At 46.9% G+C, this 23,410-nt stretch overlaps 1 pseudogene; it reads right to left on the bottom strand.

The window, feature by feature from the left end:
- Positions 1–23,410, bottom strand: part of LOC123995929 — a 151,351-nt pseudogene that overhangs the window by 50,836 nt on the left and 77,105 nt on the right.

The following is a 23,410-nucleotide window of genomic DNA, read 5'->3' as shown; positions in this document are numbered from 1 at the left end:
AGTATTTAGGTCACTAGTCGACCTCTAGTATTTAGGTCACTAGTCGACCTCTAGTATTTAGGTCACTAGTCGACCTCTAGTATTTAGGTCACTAGTCGACCTCTTGTATTTAGGTCACTAGTCGACCTCTAGTATTTAGGTCACTAGTCGACCTCTAGTATTTAGGTCACTAGTCGACCTCTAGTATTTAGGTCACTAGTATTTAGGTCACTAGTCGACCTCTAGTATTTAGGTCACTAGTCGACCTCTAGTATTTAGGTCACTAGTCGACCTCTAGTATTTAGGTCACTAGTCGACCTCTAGTATTTAGGTCACTAGTATTTAGGTCACTAGTCGAACTCTAGTATTTAGGTCACTAGTCGACCTCTAGTATTTAGGTCACTAGTCGACCTCTAGTATTTAGGTCACTAGTCGACCTTAGTATTTAGGTCACTAGTCGACCTCTAGTATTTAGGTCACTAGTCGACCTCTGGTATTTAGGTCACTAGTCGAAAAAATCTGGTATTTAGGTCACTAGTCGACCTCTGGTATTTAGGTCACTAGTCGGCCTCTGGTATTTAGGTCACTAGTCGACCTCTGGTATTTAGGTCACTAGTCGGCCTCTGGTATTTAGGTCACTAGTCGGCCTCTGGTATTTAGGTCACTAGTCGACCTCTAGTATTTAGGTCACTAGTCGACCTCTAGTATTTAGGTCACTAGTCGACCTCTAGTATTTAGGTCACTAGTCGACCTCTAGTATTTAGGTCACTAGTCGACCTCTAGTATTTAGGTCACTAGTCGACCTCTAGTATTTAGGTCACTAGTCACCTCTAGTATTTAGGTCACTAGTCGACCTCTAGTATTTAGGTCACTAGTCGACCTCTAGTATTTAGGTCACTAGTCGACCTCTAGTATTTAGGTCACTAGTCGACCTCTAGTATTTAGGTCACTAGTCGACCTCTAGTATTTAGGTCACTAGTCGACCTCTAGTATTTAGGTCACTAGTCGACCTCTAGTATTTAGGTCACTAGTCGACCTCTAGTATTTAGGTCACTAGTATTTAGGTCACTAGTCGACCTCTAGTATTTAGGTCACTAGTCGACCTCTAGTATTTAGGTCACTAGTCGACCTCTTGTATTTAGGTCACTAGTCGACCTCTTGTATTTAGGTCACTAGTCGACCTCTAGTATTTAGGTCACTAGTCGACCTCTTGTATTTAGGTCACTAGTCGACCTCTAGTATTTAGGTCACTAGTCGACCTCTAGTATTTAGGTCACTAGTCGACCTCTAGTATTTAGGTCACTAGTATTTAGGTCACTAGTCGACCTCTAGTATTTAGGTCACTAGTCGACCTCTAGTATTTAGGTCACTAGTCGACCTCTAGTATTTAGGTCACTAGTATTTAGGTCACTAGTCGACCTCTAGTATTTAGGTCACTAGTCGACCTCTAGTATTTAGGTCACTAGTCGACCTCTAGTATTTAGGTCACTAGTCGACTCTAGTATTTAGGTCACTAGTCGACCTCTAGTATTTAGGTCACTAGTCGACCTCTAGTATTTAGGTCACTAGTCGACCTCTAGTATTTAGGTCACTAGTCGACCTCTAGTATTTAGGTCACTAGTCGACCTCTAGTATTTAGGTCACTAGTCGACCTCTAGTATTTAGGTCACTAGTCGACCTCTAGTATTTAGGTCACTAGTATTTAGGTCACTAGTCGACCTCTAGTATTTAGGTCACTAGTCGACCTCTAGTATTTAGGTCACTAGTCGACCTCTTGTATTTAGGTCACTAGTCGACCTCTTGTATTTAGGTCACTAGTCGACCTCTAGTATTTAGGTCACTAGTCGACCTCTAGTATTTAGGTCACTAGTCGACCTCTAGTATTTAGGTCACTAGTCGACCTCTAGTATTTAGGTCACTAGTCGACCTCTAGTATTTAGGTCACTAGTCGACCTCTAGTATTTAGGTCACTAGTCGACCTCTAGTATTTAGGTCACTAGTCGACCTCTAGTATTTAGGTCACTAGTCGACCTCTAGTATTTAGGTCACTAGTCGACCTCTAGTATTTAGGTCACTAGTATTTAGGTCACTAGTCGACCTCTAGTATTTAGGTCACTAGTATTTAGGTCACTAGTCGACCTCTAGTATTTAGGTCACTAGTCGACCTCTAGTATTTAGGTCACTAGTCGACCTCTAGTATTTAGGTCACTAGTCGACCTCTAGTATTTAGGTCACTAGTATTTAGGTCACTAGTCGACCTCTAGTATTTAGGTCACTAGTATTTAGGTCACTAGTCGACCTCTAGTATTTAGGTCACTAGTCGACCTCTAGTATTTAGGTCACTAGTCGACCTCTAGTATTTAGGTCACTAGTCGACCTCTAGTATTTAGGTCACTAGTCGACCTCTAGTATTTAGGTCACTAGTATTTAGGTCACTAGTCGACCTCTAGTATTTAGGTCACTAGTATTTAGGTCACTAGTCGACCTCTGGTATTTAGGTCACTAGTATTTAGGTCACTAGTCGGCCTCTGGTATTTAGGTCACTAGTCGGCCTCTGGTATTTAGGTCACTAGTCGGCCTCTGGTATTTAGGTCACTAGTCGGCCTCTGGTATTTAGGTCACTAGTCGACCCCTGGTATTTAGGTCACTAGTCGACCCCTGGTATTTAGGTCACTAGTCGACCCCTGGTATTTAGGTCACTAGTCGACCCCTGGTATTTAGGTCACTAGTCGACCCCTGGTATTTAGGTCACTAGTCGACCCCTGGTATTTAGGTCACTAGTCGACCCCTGGTATTTAGGTCACTAGTCGACCCTGGTATTTAGGTCACTAGTCGACCTCTGGTATTTAGGTCACTAGTCGACCCCTGGTATTTAGGTCACTAGTCGACCCTGGTATTTAGGTCACTAGTCGACCCTGGTATTTAGGTCACTAGTCGACCCCTGGTATTTAGGTCACTAGTCGACCCCTGGTATTTAGGTCACTAGTCGACCGCTGGTATTTAGGTCACTAGTCGACCCCTGGTATTTAGGTCACTAGTCGGCCCCTGGTATTTAGGTCACTAGTCGGCCCCTGGTATTTAGGTCACTAGTCGGCCCCTGGTATTTAGGTCACTAGTCGGTCACTAGTCCCCTGGTATTTAGGTCACTAGTCGGCCCCTGGTATTTAGGTCACTAGTCGTCCCCTGGTATTTAGGTCACTAGTCGGCCCCTGGTATTTCGGTCACTAGTCGGCCCCTGGTATTTCGGTCACTAGTCGGCCCCTGGTATTTCGGTCACTAGTCGGCCCCTGGTATTTCGGTCACTAGTCGGCCCCTGGTATTTCGGTCACTAGTCGGCCCCTGGTATTTAGGTCACTAGTCGGCCCCTGGTATTTAGGTCACTAGTCGGCCCCTGGTATTTAGGTCACTAGTCGGCCCTGGTATTTAGGTCACTAGTCGGCCCCTGGTATTTAGGTCACTAGTCGGCCCCTGGTATTTAGGTCACTAGTCGGCCCCTGGTATTTAGGTCACTAGTCGGCCCCTGGTATTTAGGTCACTAGTCGGCCCCTGGTATTTAGGTCACTAGTCGGCCCCTGGTATTTAGGTCACTAGTCGGCCCCTGGTATTTAGGTCACTAGTCGGCCCCTGGTATTTAGGTCACTAGTCGGCCCCTGGTATTTAGGTCACTAGTCGGCCCCTGGTATTTAGGTCACTAGTCGGCCCCTGGTATTTAGGTCACTAGTCGGCCCCTGGTATTTAGGTCACTAGTCGGCCCCTGGTATTTAGGTCACTAGTCGGCCCCTGGTATTTAGGTCACTAGTCGGCCCCTGGTATTTAGGTCACTAGTCGGCCCCTGGTATTTAGGTCACTAGTCGGCCCCTGGTATTTAGGTCACTAGTCGGCCCCTGGTATTTAGGTCACTAGTCGGCCCCTGGTATTTAGGTCACTAGTCGGCCCCTGGTATTTAGGTCACTAGTCGGCCCCTGGTATTTAGGTCACTAGTCGGCCCCTGGTATTTAGGTCACTAGTCGGCCCCTGGTATTTAGGTCACTAGTCGGCCCTGGTATTTAGGTCACTAGTCGGCCCCTGGTATTTAGGTCACTAGTCGGCCCCTGGTATTTAGGTCACTAGTCGGCCCCTGGTATTTAGGTCACTAGTCGGCCCCTGGTATTTAGGTCACTAGTCGGCCCCTGGTATTTAGGTCACTAGTCGGCCCCTGGTATTTAGGTCACTAGTCGGCCCCTGGTATTTAGGTCACTAGTCGGCCCCTGGTATTTAGGTCACTAGTCGGCCCCTGGTATTTAGGTCACTAGTCGGCCCCTGGTATTTAGGTCACTAGTCGGCCCCTGGTATTTAGGTCACTAGTCGGCCCCTGGTATTTAGGTCACTAGTCGGCCCCTGGTATTTAGGTCACTAGTCGGCCCCTGGTATTTAGGTCACTAGTCGGCCCCTGGTATTTAGGTCACTAGTCGGCCCCTGGTATTTAGGTCACTAGTCGGCCCCTGGTATTTAGGTCACTAGTCGGCCCCTGGTATTTAGGTCACTAGTCGGCCCCTGGTATTTAGGTCACTAGTCGGCCCCTGGTATTTAGGTCACTAGTCGGCCCCTGGTATTTAGGTCACTAGTCGGCCCCTGGTATTTAGGTCACTAGTCGGCCCCTGGTATTTAGGTCACTAGTCGGCCCCTGGTATTTAGGTCACTAGTCGGCCCCTGGTATTTAGGTCACTAGACGGCCCCTGGTATTTAGGTCACTAGTCGGCCCCTGGTATTTAGGTCACTAGTCGGCCCCTGGTATTTAGGTCACTAGTCGGCCCCTGGTATTTAGGTCACTAGTCGGCCCCTGGTATTTAGGTCACTAGTCGGCCCCTGGTATTTAGGTCACTAGTCGACCCCTGGTATTTAGGTCACTAGTCGACCCCTGGTATTTAGGTCACTAGTCGACCCCTGGTATTTAGGTCACTAGTCGACCCCTGGTATTTAGGTCACTAGTCGGCCTCTGGTATTTAGGTCACTAGTCGACCTCTGGTATTTAGGTCACTAGTCGACCTCTGGTATTTAGGTCACTAGTCGACCTCTGGTATTTAGGTCACTAGTCGACCTCTGGTATTTAGGTCACTAGTCGACCTCTGGTATTTAGGTCACTAGTCGACCTCTGGTATTTAGGTCACTAGTCGACCTCTCGTTGATATAGTCCACGTACCTTCCAGCTAGAATCTTGTAGTAGGCAAATATCTGATCAGCCAGCTTGTAGACAAACTGATCAAAACACAGGTTGACCTGCAAGAATCAAGGAACAAAGACATTAATGATCAAGACTCATGTAGTGATGACTAGTCTAATGGTGAACTAGTTACCTCTGCTGTAGTGATAACTAGTCTAATGGTGAACTAGTTACCTCTGCTGTAGTGATGACTAGTTACCTCTGCTGTAGTGATGACTAGTCTAATGGTGAACTTTTTACCTTTGCTGTAGTGATGACTAGTTACCTCTGCTGTAGTGATGACTAGTCTAATGGTGAACTAGTTACCTCTGCTGTAGTGATGACTAGTCTAATGGTGAACTACATACCTCTGCTGTAGTGATGACTAGTCTAATGGTGAACTACATACCTCTGCTGTAGTGATGACTAGTCTAATGGTGAACTAGTTACCTCTGCTGTAGTGATGACTAGTTACCTCTGCTGTAGTGATGACTAGTCTAATGGTGAACTAGTTACCTCTGCTGTAGTGATGACTAGTCTAATGGTGAACTACATACCTCTGCTGTAGTGATGACTAGTCTAATGGTGAACTAGTTACCTCTGCTGTAGTGATGACTAGTCTAATGGTGAACTACATACCTCTGCTGTAGTGATGACTAGTCTAATGGTGAACTAGTTACCTCTGCTGTAGTGATGACTAGTCTAATGGTGAACTAGTTACCTCTGCTGTAGTGATGACTAGTCTAATGGTGAACTACATACCTCTGCTTCTATCTCATCGTAGAGGAACTGCTTCCTGAACTTGGTCAGGGCGTAGTGGGCACTGTCATTATAGAGGTCCAGAGGATACAGCACATACCTGGAGGACGAAAAATACATTTCATTTTGTAGCAATGAGAGAGGACAGGACATAGATTTTGTCAGACAACCTCTCCCTCAACGTGATCAAGACGAAGGAGATGATCATGGACTACAGGAAAAAGAGGGCAGAGCAGGCCCCCAGTCTCATCGACGGGGCTGTAGTGGAGCGGGTTGAGAGATTCAAGTTCCTTGGTGTCCACATCACCAACAAACTAGAATGGTCCAAACACACCAAGACAGTCGTGAAGAGGGCACGACAAAACCTATTCCCCCTCAGGAAACTAAAAAGATTTGGCATGGGTCCTGAGATCCTCAAAAGGTTGTACAGCTGCACCATCGAGAGCATCCTGACCTGTTGCATCACCGCCTGGTATGGCAGCTGCTCTGCCTCCGACCGCAAGGCACTACAGATGGTAGTGCAAACTGCCTGGTATGGCAACTGCTCGGCCTCCGACCGCAAGGCACTACAGATGGTAGTGCGAACTGCCTGGTATGGCAACTGCTCAGCATCTGACCGTGAGGCGCTACAGATGGTAGTGCGAACGGCCCAGTACATCACTGGGGCCAAACTTCCTGCCATCCAGGACCTTTATAATAGAATGTCAAAGACTCCAGTCACCTCAGTCATAGACTGTTCTCTCTGCTACCTCACGGCAAGCGGTACCGGAGCCCCAAGTCATAGACTGTTCTCTCTGCTACCTCACGGCAAGCGGTACCGGAGAGCCAAGTCATAGACTGTTCTCTCTGCTACCTCACGGCAAGCGGTACCGGAGAGCCAAGTCATAGACTGTTCTCTCTGCTACCTCACGGCAAGCGGTACCGGAGAGCCAAGTCATAGACTGTTCTCTCTGCTACCTCACGGCAAGCGGTACCGGAGAGCCAAGTCATAGACTGTTCTCTCTGCTACCTCACGGCAAGCGGTACCGGAGCCCCAAGTCATAGACTGTTCTCTCCGCTACCTCACGGCAAGCGGTACCGGAGCACCAAGTCAAGTCATAGACTGTTCTCTCTGCTACAGCACGGCAAGCGGTACCGGAGCACCAAGTCAAGTCATAGACTGTTCTCTCTGCTACCGCACGGCAAGAGGTACCGGAGCCCCAAGTCATAGACTGTTCTCTCTGCTACCTCACGGCAAGCGGTACCGGAGCACCAAGTCTAGGACCAAAAGGCTCCTAACAGCTTCTACCCCGAAGCCATACGACTGCTGAACATTTCATCAAATGACCACGCGGACCATTTACATTGACCCCCCCCCTTTGTCTTTACACTGCTGCTACTGACTATTTATTGTCTATGCATAGTCACTTTACCTCTACCTACATGTACAAATGACCTCGACTAACCTGTACTCCCACACATTGACTCAGTATCGGTAGCCCTTGTATATAGCCTCGTTATTTTAATTTTATTCTGTTACTTTTTATATATTTTTTACTTTAGTTTATTAAGTAAATATTTTCTTAACTCTTTCTTGAACTGCTTTGTTGGTTAAGGGCTTGTAAGTAAATATTTCACCATTTTTTAATTCATTAATTAATTTCACCTTTATTTAACCAGGTAGGCTAGTTGAGAACAAGTTCCCATTTACAACTGTGACCTGGTCAAGATAAAGCAAAGCAGTGCAGCACAAACAACAGAGTTACACATAAACAAACGTACAGTCAATAATACAAGAAGTCTATAAACAGTGTGTGCAAATGAGGTAAGATAAGGGAGGTAAGGCACTAAATAGGCCATGATGGTGAAGTAATTACAATATACCAATTAAACACTGGAGTGATAGATGTGCAGAAGATGAATGTGCAGGTAGAGATACTGGGTTGCAAAGGAGCAAGATGAATAAATAAATACAATATGAGGATGAAATGGCATATATTAGGATGAGGTAGGTGGATGGGCTATTTACAGATGGGCTATGTACAGGTGCAGTGATCTGTGAGCTGCTCTGACGGCTGATGCTTAAAGTTAGTGAGGAAGATATGAGTCTCCAGCTTCAGAGATTTTTGCAATTCGTTCCAGTCATGGGCAGCAGAGAACTGGAAGGAAAGGCAGCCAAAGGAGGAATTGGCTTTGGGGTTGACCAGTGAGATATACCTGCTGGAGCGCGTGCTACGGGTGGTTGTTGCTATGGTGACCAGTGAGCTGAGATAAGGCGGGCCTTTACCTAGCAGAGACTTGTAGATGACCTGGAGCCAGTGGGTTTGGCGACGAGTATGAAGCGAGGGCCAACCAACGAGAGCGTACAGGTTGCAGTGGTGGGTAGTATATGGGGCTTTGGTGACAAAACGGATGGCACTGTGATAGACTACATCCAGTTTGCTGAGTAGAGTGTTGGAGGCTATTTTATAGATGACATCGCGGAAGTTGAGGATCGGTAGGATGGTCAGTTTTACAAGGGTATGTTTGGCAGCATGAGTGAAGGATGCTTTGTTGCGAAATAGGAAGCTGATTGTAGATTTAATTTTGGATTGGAGATGTTTAATGTGAGTCTGGAAGGAGAGTTCATAGTCTAACCAGACACCTAGGTATTTGTAGTTGTCTACATATTCATATTCAAGTCAGAACTGTCCAGAGTAGTGATGCTGGATGTGCAGGCAGGTGCAGGCATCAATCGGTTGAATAGCATGCATTTAGTTTTACTTGCATTTAAGAGCAGTTGGAAGGAGAGTTGTGTCATGTTTTGTCATTAATTATCATGTCTTGTCCCTGTGCTTCCCCTTCTATTCGTTTCCCTCTGCTGGTCTTATTAGGTTCTTTCCCTCTTTCTATCCCTCTCTCTCCCCCTCCCTCTCTCACTCTCTCGCTCTCTCTTCTCTCTATCGTTCCGTTCCTGCTCCCAGCTGTTCCTATTCCCCTAATCAATCATTTAGTCTTCCCACACCTGTTCCCGATCCTTTTCCCTGATTAGAGTCCCTATTTCTCTCCTTGTTTTCCGTACCTGCCCTGTCGGATCCTTGTCTATATTCACCGTGCTGTGTCTATGTATTGCCCTGTCGTGTCGTGTTTCCCTCAGATGCTGCGTGGTGAGCAGGTGTCTGAGTCTGCTAGGTTCAAGTGCCTTCCCGAGGCAACCTGCAGTTCTTGATCAAGTCTCCAGTCTGTTCTCGTCTTTACGAGTAGTATTATGCCTTTTGTTTTGTTAAGTATCTTACTGGATTAAAAACTCTGTTTTCGCCAAGTCGCTTTTGGGTCCTCATTCACCTGCATAACAGAAGGATCCGACCAAGGAATGGACCCAGCGACTACAGAGGCTCGTAACACTGCCGTCAAGATCCAAGGAGCCATGCTCGGCAGACACGAGCAGGAATTGTCTGCTGCTCGCCATGCCGTGGAGAACCTGGCCGCTCAGGTTTCCGACCTCTCTGGACAGTTCCAGAGTCTTCGTCTCGTGCCACCTGTTACTTCCTGGCCTGCCGAGCCTCCGGAACCTAGGGTTAATAACCCACCTTGCTACTCCGGGCAGCCCACGGAGTGCCGCTCCTTTCTCACCCAGTGTGATATTGTGTTCTCTCTCCAACCCAACACATACTCTAGCGAGAGAGCTCGGGTTGCTTACGTCATTTCACTCCTTACTGGCCGGGCCCGAGAGTGGGGCACAGCTATCTGGGAGGCAAGGGCTGATTGTTCTAACAATTACCAGAACTTTAAAGAGGAGATGATTCGGGTTTTGACCGTTCAGTTTTTGGTGGGGAGGCTTCTAGGGCCCTGGCTTCCCTATGCCAAGGTGATCGATCCATAACGGATTACTCTATAGAGTTTCGTACTCTTGCTGCCTCTAGTGACTGGAACGAGCCGGCGCTGCTCGCTCGTTTTCTGGAGGGACTCCACACAGTGGTCAAAGATGAGATTCTCTCTCGGGAGGTTCCCTCCAGTGTGGACTCTTTGATTGCTCTCGCCATCCGCATAGAACGACGGGTAGATCTTCGTCACCAAGCTCGTGGAAGAGAGCTCGCGTCAACGGTGTTTCCCTGCTCCGCATCGCAACCATCTCCCTCCTCTGGCTCAGAGACTGAGCCCATGCAGCTGGGAGGTATTCGCATCTCGACCAAGGAGAGGGAACGGAGGATCACCAACCGCCTGTGCCTCTATTGCAGATTTGATGGACATTTTGTCAATTCATGTCCAGTAAAGGCCAGAGCTCATCAGTAAGCGGAGGGCTACTGGTGAGCGCTACTACTCAGGTCTCTTCATCTAGATCCTGTACTACTATGTCGGTCCATCTACGCTGGACCGGTTCGGTGCTACATGCAGTGCCTTGATTGACTCTGGGGCTGAGGGTTGTTTCATGGACGAAGCATGGGTTCGGAAACATAACATTCCTTTCAGACAGTTAGACAAGCCTACGCCCATGTTTGCCTTAGATGGTAGTCATCTTCCCAGTATCAGATTTGAGACACTACCTTTAACTCTCACAGTATCTGGTAACCACAGTGAGACTATTTCTTTTTGATTTTTCGTTCACCTTTTACACCTGTTGTTTTGGGTCATCCCTGGCTAGTATGTCATAATCCTTCTATTAATTGGTCTTGTAATTCTATCCTATCCTGGAACGTATCTTGTCATGTGAAGTGTTTAATGTCTGCCATCCCTCCCATTTCTTCTGTCCCCACTTCTCAGGAGGAACCTGGCGATTTGACAGGAGTGCCGGAGGAATATCATGATCTGCGCACGGTCTTCAGTCGGTCCCGAGCCAACTCCCTTCCTCCTCACCGGTCGTATGATTGTAGTATTGATCTCCTTCCGGGGACCACTCCTCCTCGGGGTAGACTATACTCTCTGTCGGCTCCCGAACGTAAGGCTCTCGAGGATTATTTATCTGTGTCTCTTGACGCCGGTACCATAGTGCCTTCTTCCTCTCCGGCCGGGGCGGGGTTCTTTTTGTTAAGAAGAAGGACGGTACTCTGCGCCCCTGCGTGGATTATCGAGGGCTGAATGACATAACGGTTAAGAATCGTTATCCGCTTCCCCTTATGTCATCAGCCTTCGAGATTCTGCAGGGAGCCAGGTGCTTTACTAAGTTGGACCTTCGTAACGCTTACCATCTCGTGCGCATCAGAGAGGGGGACGAGTGGAAAACGGCGTTTAACACTCCGTTAGGGCATTTTGAGTACCGGGTTCTGCCGTTTGGTCTCGCCAATGCGCCAGCTGTTTTTCAGGCATTAGTTAATGATGTTCTGAGAGACATGCTGAACATCTTTGTTTTTGTCTATCTTGACGATATCCTGATTTTTTCACCGTCACTCGAGATTCATGTTCAGCACGTTCGACGTGTTCTACAGCGCCTTTTAGAGAATTGTCTCTACGTAAAGGCTGAGAAGTGCTCTTTTCATGTCTCCTCCGTTACTTTTCTCGGTTCCGTTATTTCCGCTGAAGGCATTCAGATGGATTCCGCTAAGGTCCAAGCTGTCAGTGATTGGCCCGTTCCAAGGTCACGTGTCGAGTTGCAGCGCTTTTTAGGTTTCGCTAATTTCTATCGGGGTTTCATTCGTAATTTCGGTCAAGTTGCTGCCCCTCTCACAGCTCTTACTTCTGTCAAGACGTGTTTTAAGTGGTCCGGTTCCGCCCAGGGAGCTTTTGATCTTCTAAAAGAACGTTTTACGTCCGCTCCTATCCTCGTTACTCCTGACGTCACTAGACAATTCATTGTCGAGGTTGACGCTTCAGAGGTAGGCGTGGGAGCCATTCTTTCCCAGCGCTTCCAGTCTGACGATAAGGTTCATCCTTGCGCTTATTTTTCTCATCGCCTGTCGCCATCTGAGCGCAACTATGATGTGGGTAACCGTGAACTGCTCGCCATCCGCTTAGCCCTAGGCGAATGGCGACAGTGGTTGGAGGGGACCGTTCCTTTTGTCGTTTGGACAGACCATAAGAACCTTGAGTACATCCGTTCTGCCAAACGACTTAATGCCCGTCAAGCTCGTTGGGCGTTATTTTTGCTCGTTTCGAGTTTGTGATTTCTTACCGTCCGGGTAGCAAAAACACCAAGCCTGATGCCTTATCCCGTCTGTTTAGTTCTTCTGTGGCTTCTACTGATCCCGAGGGGATTCTTCCTTATGGGCGTGTTGTCGGGTTAACAGTCTGGGGAATTGAAAGACAGGTTAAGCAAGCACTCACGCACACTGCGTCTCGCTTGTCCTAGTAACCTCCTTTTCGTTCCTGTTTCCACTCGTCTGGCTGTTCTTCAGTGGGCTCACTCTGCCAAGTTAGCTGGTCATCCCGGTGTTCGAGGCACTCTTGCGTCTATTCGCCAGCGCTTTTGGTGGCCGACTCAGGAGCGTGACACGCGCCGTTTCGTGGCTGCTTGTTCGGACTGCGCGCAGACTAAGTCGGGTAACTCTCCTCCTGCCGGTCGTCTCAGACCGCTCCCCATTCCTTCTCGACCATGGTCTCACATCGCCCTAGACTTCATTACCGGTCTGCCTTTGTCTGCGGGGAAGACTGTGATTCTTACGGTTGTCGATAGGTTCTCTAAGGCGGCACATTTCATTCCCTCGCTAAACTTCCTTCCGCTAAGGAGACGGCACAAATCATCATCGAGAATGTGTTCAGAATTCATGGCCTCCCGTTAGACGCCGTTTCAGACAGAGGTCCGCAATTCACGTCACAGTTTTGGAGGGAGTTCTGTCGTTTGATTGGTGCGTCCGTCAGTCTCTCTTCCGGGTTTCATCCCCAGTCTAACGGTCAAGCAGAGAGGCCAATCAGACGATTGGTCGCATACTACGCAGCCTTTCTTTCAGAAACCCTGCGTCTTGGGCAGAACAGCTCCCTGGGCAGAATACGCTCACAACTCGCTTCCTTCGTCTGCTACCGGGTTATCTCCGTTTCCAGAGTAGTCTGGGTTACCAGCCTCCTCTGTTCTCATCCCAGCTTGCCGAGTCCAGCGTTCCCTCCGCTCAAGCGTTTGTCCAACGTTGTGAGCGCACCTGAAGGAGGGTGAGGTCTGCACTTTGCCGTTACAGGGCACAGACTGTGAGAGCCGCCAATAAATGCAGGATTAAGAGTCCAAGGTATTGTTGCGGCCAGAGAGTGTGGCTTTCCACTCGCAACCTTCCTCTTACGACAGCTTCTCGTAAGTTGACTCCGCGGTTCATTGGTCCGTTCCGTGTCTCCCAGGTCGTCAATCCTGTCGCTGTGCGACTGCTTCTTCCGCGACATCTTCGTCGCGTCCATCCTGTCTTCCATGTCTCCTGTGTCAAGCCCTTTCTTCGCACCCCCGTTCGTCTTCCCTCCCCCTCCCGTCCTTGTCGAGAGCGCACCTATTTACAAGGTACGTAAGATCATGGACATGCGTTCTCGGGGACGGGGTCACCAATACTTAGTGGATTGGGAGGGTTACGGTCCTGAGGAGAGGAGTTGGGTTCCGTCTAGGGACGTGCTGGACCGTTAACGCTATTGATGATTTCCTCCGTTGCCGCCAGGGTTCCTCTCGAGTGCGCCAGGAGGCGCTCGGTGAGTGGGGGTACTGTCATGTTTTGTCATTAATTATCATGTCTTGTCCCTGTGCTTCCCCTTCTATTCGTTTCCCTCTGCTGGTCTTATTAGGTTCTTTCCCTCTTTCTATCCCTCTCTCTCCCCCTCCCTCTCTCACTCTCTCGCTCTCTCTCTTCTCTCTATCGTTCCGTTCCTGCTCCCAGCTGTTCCTATTCCCCAATCAATCATTTAGTCTTCCCACACCTGTTCCCGATCCTTTTCCCTGATTAGAGTCCCTATTTCTCTCCTTGTTTTCCGTACCTGCCCTGTCGGATCCTTGTCTATATTCACCGTGCTGTGTCTATGTATTGCCCTGTCGTGTCGTGTTTCCCTCAGATGCTGCGTGGTGAGCAGGTGTCTGAGTCTGCTAGGTTCAAGTGCCTTCCCGAGGCAACCTGCAGTTCTTGATCAAGTCTCCAGTCTGTTCTCGTCTTTACGAGTAGTATTATGCCTTTTGTTTTGTTAAGTATCTTACTGGATTAAAAACTCTGTTTTCGCCAAGTCGCTTTTGGGTCCTCATTCACCTGCATAACAAGTTGTATGGCATTGAAGCTCATCTGGAGGTTAGTTAACACAATGTCCAAAGAAGGGCCAGAAGTATACAGAATGGTGTCGTCTGCGTAGAGGTGGATCAGAGAATCACTAGATACAGGTCTGTAGCAGTTTGGGTCCAGGGTGTCTCCCCCTTTGAAGAGGGGGATGACCGCGGCAGCTTTCCAATCTTTGGGGATCTCAGACGATACGAAAGAGAGGTTGAACAGGCTAGTAACAGGGGTTGCAACCATTTTGGCAGATAATTTTTTAGAAAGAGAGGGTCCAGATTGTCTAGTCCGGCTGATTTGTAGGGGTCCAGATTGTCTAGTCCGGCTGATTTGTAGGGGTCCAGATTGTCCAGTCCGGCTGATTTGTAGGGGTCCAGATTGTCTAGCCCGGCTGATTTGTAGGGGTCCAGATTGTCCAGTCCGGCTGATTTGTAGGGGTCCAGATATTGCAGTTCTTTAAGAACACCTGCTATCTGGATTTGGGTGAAGGAGACAAAGTTGGATTTTGACATGTGGCTTTGTCCCAAATGAATGCATGTGGCTCCTACCTGTATAAAATGTAAATGTAAATGTATAACTTTTCACAATTCATTTATTTGAGTTTCGATGGTATGAACATCTTGGAAACCGCCCAACAGGAGTGTGTGTCGGACGGACACACACACACACACTGCTCTAACATGGTATCTTACTCCATCATAGAGGCCTCCTTGAGGTTACAGGGGACGGACAGATGAACGGACACACACAGTGGTCTAAACAGTGTCTTACTCCATCATAGAGGCCTCCTTGAGGTTACAGGGGACGGACAGATGGACGGACACACACAGTGGTCTAAACAGTGTCTTACTCCATCATAGAGGCCTCCTTGAGGTTACAGGGGACGGACAGATGGACGGACACACACAGTGGTCTAAACAGTGTCTTACTCCATCATAGAGGCCTCCTTGAGGTTACAGGGGACGGACAGATGGACGGACACACACAGTGGTCTAAACAGTGTCTTACTCCATCATAGAGGCCTCCTTGAGGTTACAGGGGACGGACAGATGGACGGACACACACAGTGGTCTAAACAGTGTCTTACTCCATCATAGAGGCCTCCTTGGTCTCCAGAATGTGGTCTGTGAGGATCCAGGGCATGGACATCTCGATGGGGAACTGGATCCTGCCACCCATGGTCAGCTCCAGGAAGAACTCTCTGAACCACAGCTGAGACAGGTCACAGCACTGCTGTAGGGTTTCTGTTAGGGAGGACAGAGGGTTAGGGAGGGGACAGAGGGTTAGAGAGGGGACAGAGGATTAGGGAGGGGACAGAGGGTTAGGGAGGGGACAGAGGGTTAGGGAGGGGACAGAGAGTTAGGGAGGGGACAGAGGGTTAGGGAGGGGACAGAGGGTTAGGGAGGGGACAGAGGGTTAGGGAGGGGACAGAGGGTTAGGGGGGGACAGAGGGGGGCAGAGGTTTAGGGAGGGGACAGAGTGTTAGGGAGGGGACAGAGCATTAGAGAGGGGACAGACGGAGGGTTAGGGGTAGGGAGGGGACAGAGGGTTAGAGAGGGGACAGACAGAGGGTTAGGGGTAGAGAGGGGACAGAGGGTTAGAGAGGGGAGAGAGGGTTAGAGAGGGGACAGACGGAGGGTTAGGGGTAAAGAGGGGACAGACGGAGGGTTAGGGGTAGAGAGGGGACAGACGGAGGGTTAGGGGTAGAGAGGGGACAGAGGGTTAGGGACAGAGAGGGGACAAAGGGTTAGAGAGGGGACAAGGGGACGGACAGGGGGAGCAGGAGGTACCGGCTGCATCATCCTATGTCCTCTGGTCTAAAGTGGTGCCATCTGGGATGTAGACTCTGTCTCTACCCCTGAAGTCTGTCTCTACCCCTCCTTAAGTCTGTCTCTACCCGTCTCCTTACCCCTGAAGTCTGTCTCTACCCGTCTCCTTCCCCTGAAGTCTGTCCCTCTCCTTCCCCTGAAGTCTGTCTCTACCCGTCTCCTTACCCCTGTCTATCTCTTCTCCCCCCCTGAAGTCTGTCTCTGCCGGTCTCCTTCCCCCTGAAGTCTGTCTCTACCCGTCTCCTTACCCCTGAAGTCTATCTCTACCGGTCTCCTTACCGCTGAAGTTGAGCATGTGAGTATAGAAGAACGACTCTCTGTGGAACTTCTCCATGTCCATGATGGTGGGTCCCTCCAGACAGCTGCGGAGAGTCTTCTTAGAACCACTCTTATCAGCTATCAGAGACTCCAGCATGGTACGAACCATGTACAGCTACAGAGGAGGAGGAGAGGAAGAGAAGGGAGGAGGAGGAATGGAAAGTCACAGAGGGGAGGAGAAATTAGGTTTAAGGTTTAATAAAATGTTTAATATTCCATTTCTGTTCGGTCTCTACCAACACTGTTCTGTATGTAACTAACTTCTAGTTGGTCTCTACCAAAACTGTTCTGTATGTAACTAACTTCTAGTTGGTCTCTACCAACACTGTCCTGTATGTAACTAACTTCTAGTTTGTCTCTACCAACACTGTTCTGTATGTAACTAACTACTAGTTGGTCTCCACCAACACTGTCCTGTATGTAACTAACTACTAGGTGGTCTCCACCAACACTGTCCTGTATGTAACTACTAATTGGTCTCTACCAACACTGTCCTGTATGTAACTACTAGTTGGTCTCTACCAACACTGTCCTGTATGTAACTACTAATTGGTCTCTACCAACACTGTCCTGTATGTAACTACTAGTTGGTCTCTACCAACACTGTCCTGTATGTAACTACTAGTTGGTCTCTACCAACACTGTCCTGTATGTTGGTCTCTACCAACACTGTCCTGTATATAACTTCTAGTTGGTCTCTACCAACACTGTCCTGTATGTAACTTCTAGTTGGTCTCTACCAACACTGTCCTGTATGTAACTACTAGTTGGTCTCTACCAACACTGTCCTGTATGTAACTACTAGTTGGTCTCTACCAACACTGTCCTGTATGTAACTACTAGTTGGTCTCCACCAAAACTGTTCTGTATGTAACTACTAGTTGGTCTCTACCAAAACTGTCCTGTATGTAACTAACTTCTAGTTGGTCTCCACCAAAACTGTCCTGTATGTAACTAACTTCTGGTTGGTCTCTACCAAAACTGTTCTTTCTGTATGTAACTAACTACTAGTTGGTCTCCACCAAAACTGTTCTTTCTGTATGTAACTAACTACTAGTTGGTCTCTACCAAAACTGTTCTTTCTGTATGTAACTAACTACTAGTTGGTCTCCACCAAAACTGTTCTTTCTGTATGTAACTAACTACTAGTTGGTCTCTACCAAAACTGTCCTGTATGTAACTAACTACTAGTTGGTCTCTACCAAAACTGTTCTTTCTGTATGTAACTAACTACTAGTTGGTCTCTACCAAAACTGTCCTGTATGTAACTAACTACTAGTTGGTCTCTACCAAAACTGTCCTGTATGTAACTAACTTCTAGTTGGTCTCCACCAAAACTGTCCTGTATGTAACTAACTTCTGGTTGGTCGCCACCAACACTTTTGGTTAGTCTTAGGAATGTTAATGGTTAACCGCTGGAAATACATTTGATTGCTTATCGGTCTACAGGTTCAAAAAGGGCTGTAAGGGGTGTGTAACTGGTGGCAGTGAAACAAGACTCTGTAAAGGGGTGTGTTGCAGTGAAACAAGACTCTGTAAAGGGGTGTGTTGCAGTGAAACAAGACACTATAAAGGGGTGTGTTGCAGTGAAACAAGACTCTGTAAAGGGGTGTGTTGCAGTGAAACAAGACTCTGTAAAGGGGTGTGTTGCAGTGAAACAAGACACTATAAAGGGGTGTGTTGCAGTGAAACAAGACTCTGTAAAGGGGTGTGTAACTGGTGGCAGTGAAACAAGACTCTATAAAGGGGTGTGTAACCAGTGGCAGGGAAGTCAGCCGCAGGAGGGCAGAACTCGGTAATAACCGGAGCAGTTTAATTTCAACGGCATAAAGAAATAACCAACATGGATACAAAACCCGACGTGCACCAGTCAACATGTGCACAAGCACTTACAGCAAACAACCCCACACAAAGACATGGGGGGAACAGAGGGTTAAATACAAACATGTAATGAGTGAAATGGAAACCAGGTGTGTAGGAACACAAGACAAAACAAATGGAAAATGAAAAGTGGATCGACGATCGCTTGAAGCCCGGTGAAGCTGACCGCCACCCGAACAAGAAGAGGAACCGACTTCGGAGGAAGTCGTGACAGGGCTTTATAAATACATTTGATTTGATTACGTTAGACTGCTTCAAAGTGTAGCGAGAAATAGCATGGCTTCAGGCTGGATCAACACCCGTTGCATAGAGCTCTCCCAGCTTGGAAGTTGTGGAAACTTATGTTTTTGGTTTGACATTGATTGTGGGAATGAAGCCATAAGTTTCCTGACAGGTTTTTTAAATGTTTTGAGAACAGAAGTGAACATTTTGCCTGTTCTAGGAACATTTATTTTTGGGTTCCAGGAAGGTTCTGAGAACGTTTTACTCTGGTTCCAGGAAGGTTCTGAGAACGTTTTACTCTGGTTCCAGGAAGGTTCTGAGAACGTTTTACTCTGGTTCCAGGAAGGTTCTGAGAACGTTTTACTCTGGTTCCAGGAAGGTTCTGAGAACGTTTTACTCTGGTTCCAGGAAGGATCTGAGAACGTTTTACTCTGGTTCCAGGAAGGATCTGAGAACGTTTTACTCTGGTTCCAGGAAGGTTCTGAGAATGTTTTACTCTGGTTCCAGGAAGGTTCTGAGAATGTTTTACTCTGGTTCCAGGAAGGTTCTGAGAATGTTTTACTCTGGTTCCAGGAAGGTTCTGAGAATGTTTTACTCTGGTTCCAGGAAGGTTCTGAGAACGTTTTACTCTGGTTCCAGGAAGGTTCCAGGAAGGTTCCAGGAAGGTTCTGAGAACATTGTCCTGGGAGGTTTTATTACCACTCTGAGAACTGAAATTATATTTAGTTGTTTATGAATGATTTTGTAGTAAAACGCCAAATGGATCTACCTCCTGGTCCTCTTCCCCTGTCTTACCCAAAAAGGGTAGAGACAGAGATGACCTCGCCTACTGAAATACCGGATTGGGCAAAGCCACCAGAAGACGACTCAAGCCAACCAACTAGTGAACCTGACTGGTGTCAGGAAGAATCACCCTCTGCCTCAAGTGACACCTCTGAATGGGAACAGCTGATGGACTCATTGCTGATAGAGTAATAGGCTCTGTCATAACCAGAGGCCCGTATATGCACTGTAAGAAAAGTGTTTCCTCATTGTTGCTAGAGTAATAGGCTCTGTCATAACCAGAGGCCCATATATGCACTGTAAGAAAAGTGTTTCCTCATTGTTGCTAGAGTAACAGGCTCTGTCATAACCAGAGGCCCATATATGCACTGAAAAGAAAAGTGTTTCCTCATTGTTGCTAGAGTAATAGGCTCTGTCATAACCAGAGGCCCGTGGTCCTTCTGTAGCTCAGTTGGTAGAGCATGGCGCTTGTAACGCCAGGGTAGTGGGTTCGATCCCCGGGACCACCCATACGTAGAATGTATGCACACATGACTGTAAGTCGCTTTGGATAAAAGCGTCTGCTAAATGGCATATATTATTATTATTATATTTATATATGCACTGTAATAAAAGTGTTTCCTCATTGTTGCTAGAGTAACAGGCTCTGTCATAACCAGAGGCCCATATATGCACTGTAAGAAAAGTGTTTCCTCATTGTTGCTAGAGTAACAGGCTCTGTCATAAACAGAGGCCCATATATGCACTGTAAGAAAAGTGTTTCCTCATTGTTGCTAGAGTAACAGGCTCTGTCATAACCAGATGCCCATATATGCACTGTAAGAAAAGTATTTCCTGTTGTAAGATATGTCAAAGATATTTATTTATATAGCCCTTCGTACATCAGCTGATATCTCAAAGTGCTGTACAGAAACCCAGCCTAAAACCCCAAACAGCAAGCAATGCTGTCATCACCCTCTCTGCTCTGAGGGGATGGGAGGAGCAGCGGATCGGGTGCAGAGAATCAAAAGGTATATAAAGAGACATTTGCCATTACTTTGGCACTGACTTCTTGAATTCTGAATTCATTTAGACAACCATTTGACTTCGGGTAAATTGACACCTGACTCAAATCACTTACAGATTCTAACTTGCTGGAACTTGGGCTCTTGCCGTTTAGCTATTGGACAGTAGATTTGTCGTCAGAGTGCCTTTGGCCTGGCAGAATCAGGATGCAAAATATCTTAATTGATTGAGCTCCTCATCCCGGCTAGGTATTTCTCGCCACAGACACTGCGGTGGCTCAGCGGAGAACCTCTGATCTCTCCAGTCTAACTTGAATCTCTAAAATTAGTAAACCACCGACTTCAAGTCAACCTCTCAGCCAGTAGAGGGGAGTCGCTACAAACTAAATTCAAAAAGAACTCTGACAGATTGAAACTCTGCTCCTGATATCGTTGGTCTCCCCGTCATCTCTCAAAGGTAATTAAAGAACTATTATAAGAATTTAATATAGAGATAAGTGTTATTATTGTACCAGGCATTTTATAGAGCATTAAGGCATTTGCATGTTTTTGATTAACGCTGTGTGTGACCGAGTAACAAATTGTGTATTTTGAAGTGTGTTTGATTTGTAAAAGACAAAAAACAGAGTGTTTTCAAAAATAAACAGTAGTCTTATTTTGTCTCGAGCAAAAGGGTCTCTCAAAGACAGTTAACGGCACGGGAGATAACAACTCTGACACTCCCCGCTTACCGGGACACTGGAAACGGGGATCAATGTTCGATGACAGAATGAGTTACCATTAAAAGACAAGGAGGAAGGTGTGTCCAGTAGTGATTCATTTAATTGTCTTATCGATCTATCTAAGTTTTATTTTCCAAGCGATACATAGCCGACGGGCAGAGTAGTGAGACTAAGTTGACTAAATGTCTTCACACTTTAAACTAGATACATCACAGAGGGGAACTACTCAACCACAGGGAAAGCATATAGAGACTGGTAGGACTAGTGCTTAATAACAACTCAGGGATCAATTAGTGGTGAAGCAAAGAGTCTAGAGGATAAAGGTGGGGTTCACACATCCCAGCTAGAGCTAGACCGTTGAGAGTGACAAGGCAAAAGACCTCTCTACGCGGACAACGCTTCGATATAGAAAGAGAGGCAGGGCTACGCGAGCGGTCCTGGTTATACCGAGATAACCTGAAGTATCTATAGTGCCCTGTCCAATCCAGGGAACGGGACGCTAACCACCTCTAGCAACCCCGCTGCCGGCCAAGGGGCGGCGCTGAAGGTTTCATATCGCGACAACTTCCTTAAACATTACTGAATGTTTCAAGAAGACTTTTAATAACACTGCTAGATTATTTTGGGTTAACTGTTTTGAACTCCAAGCACAGACAGGCATTAATAATAAAAACAAATGTTTTATTGTGACAAGGCATCAGTGAGATTCAAACCTATTGATCTTCTGTTCTCTATCCGTGGAATTAGTCCACTGCACCACCGAGAGGGAGACAGCATGCCATGTTGGTCTATTCAAACAGAGGAAATGCTCCCGGCGGGGGGCCGAGCCCGACCCACTGCACCACCGAGGGGGACAGCATGCCATGTTGGTCTATTCAAACAGAGGAAATGCTCCCGGCGGGGGCCGAGCCCGACCCACTGCACCACCGAGAGGGAGACAGCATGCCATGTTGGTCTATTCAAACAGAGGAAATGCAGCCGGCGGGGGCCGAGCCCGACCCACTGCACCACAGAGAGGGAGACAGCATGCCATGTTGGTCTATTCAAACAGAGGAAATGCGCATGGCGGGGGCCGAGCCCGACCCACTGCACCACCGAGAGGGAGACAGCATGCCATGTTGGTCTATTCAAACAGACCCAATTTCAAAGGAATCACCATTAACATCAGGTGTGGCCAACACACCTGAACACACTTATGAACAAGATGGAGGACAGAGAGAGTTTAGTTGATGCTGAGAACGGAATGTAAGTTTTTAATTACATTCTTAAAACGTTCTCTGAATGTTACTAAAGTGTTCTTGTAGTTTTTAATGGAACAATTTTATCATGTTCTGAGAACAGAGTTTAAAGCTTATTGATTTTAATGTGCACAATTCAATTTCACAGAATTTAGTCAAGAACTGACATAAAAGTGAAACATACGTTCTGAGAACAAAAAAGTCCAAAAAATAGTTTGAACTTTTCCAGAATGTAGTAAAAACATGACATTAAATAGAACCACATGGGGAATGTGGTGGACTGTTCAGTGGATGTACTACAATTCCCACAGAACAACGTTGTTTCTGAACGTTCTCTAAGCAATTTGAGAACATGACTTTAAAAAGAACCACGAGGAATCCTTCAGGAAGCGTGATGAGGAAGTACTGATATTCCCACAGAACAACGTTGGTTCTGAACGTTCTCCGAACTATTTGAAAACATTCCCAATGTCAAAACAGTTGGAGAACTTTCCTAGAACATTATCAAAGTTTAAATTAAATGTGACCATGTTTGAACTTTTATGAAACGTTCTGTTAAAGCAAGGGTGTCAAACTCATTCCATGGAGGAACTAGTGTCTGGAAATGTAGGATAAAAAAATAAAATAAATGTTTAGTTCCTTAAATGTGTCGAGAATGTTCCAAAGCCAAGCAACTATCCTGCACCATTTCCAGAATGTTGTGGGAAGGTTCTATGCCAAATAATCAGACAATCACGAAGCTCTGAGAAACATGGTTCTCAGAACGCTATGTGCTAGCTGGGTTCACGCCCTTTGGAACGGAGATCAGTGATGTACTCCTAGAAGACAGGACTGGGCTGATAACTCTGTCATTTATAACATAACAGATCATTAGTGATGTACTCCTAGAAGGCAGGACTGGGCTGATAACTCTGTCATTTATAACATAACAGATCATTAGTGATGTACTCCTAGAAGACAGGGCTGATAACTGTCATTTATAACATAACAGATCATTAGTGATGTACTCCTAGAAGACAGGACTGATAACTCTGTCATTTATAACATAACAGATCATTAGTGATGTACTCCTAGAAGACAGGACTGGGCTGATAACTGTCATTTATAACATAACAGATCATTAGTGATGTACTCCTAGAAGACAGGACTGGGCTGATAACTGTCATTTATAACATAACAGATCATTAGTGATGTACTCCTAGAAGGCAGGGCTGATAACTGTCATTTATAACATAACAGATCATTAGTGATGTACTCCTAGAAGACAGGACTGGGCTGATAACTCTGTCATTTATAACATAACAGATCATTAGTGATGTACTCCTAGAAGACAGGACTGGGCTGATAACTCTGTCATTTATAACATAACAGATCATTAGTGA

The sequence above is a fragment of the Oncorhynchus gorbuscha genome, linkage group LG02, assembly GCF_021184085.1.
Source record: "Oncorhynchus gorbuscha isolate QuinsamMale2020 ecotype Even-year linkage group LG02, OgorEven_v1.0, whole genome shotgun sequence".
Lineage (NCBI taxonomy): Eukaryota > Metazoa > Chordata > Actinopteri > Salmoniformes > Salmonidae > Oncorhynchus > Oncorhynchus gorbuscha.
This window is presented reverse-complemented; position numbering and strand designations above follow the sequence as displayed.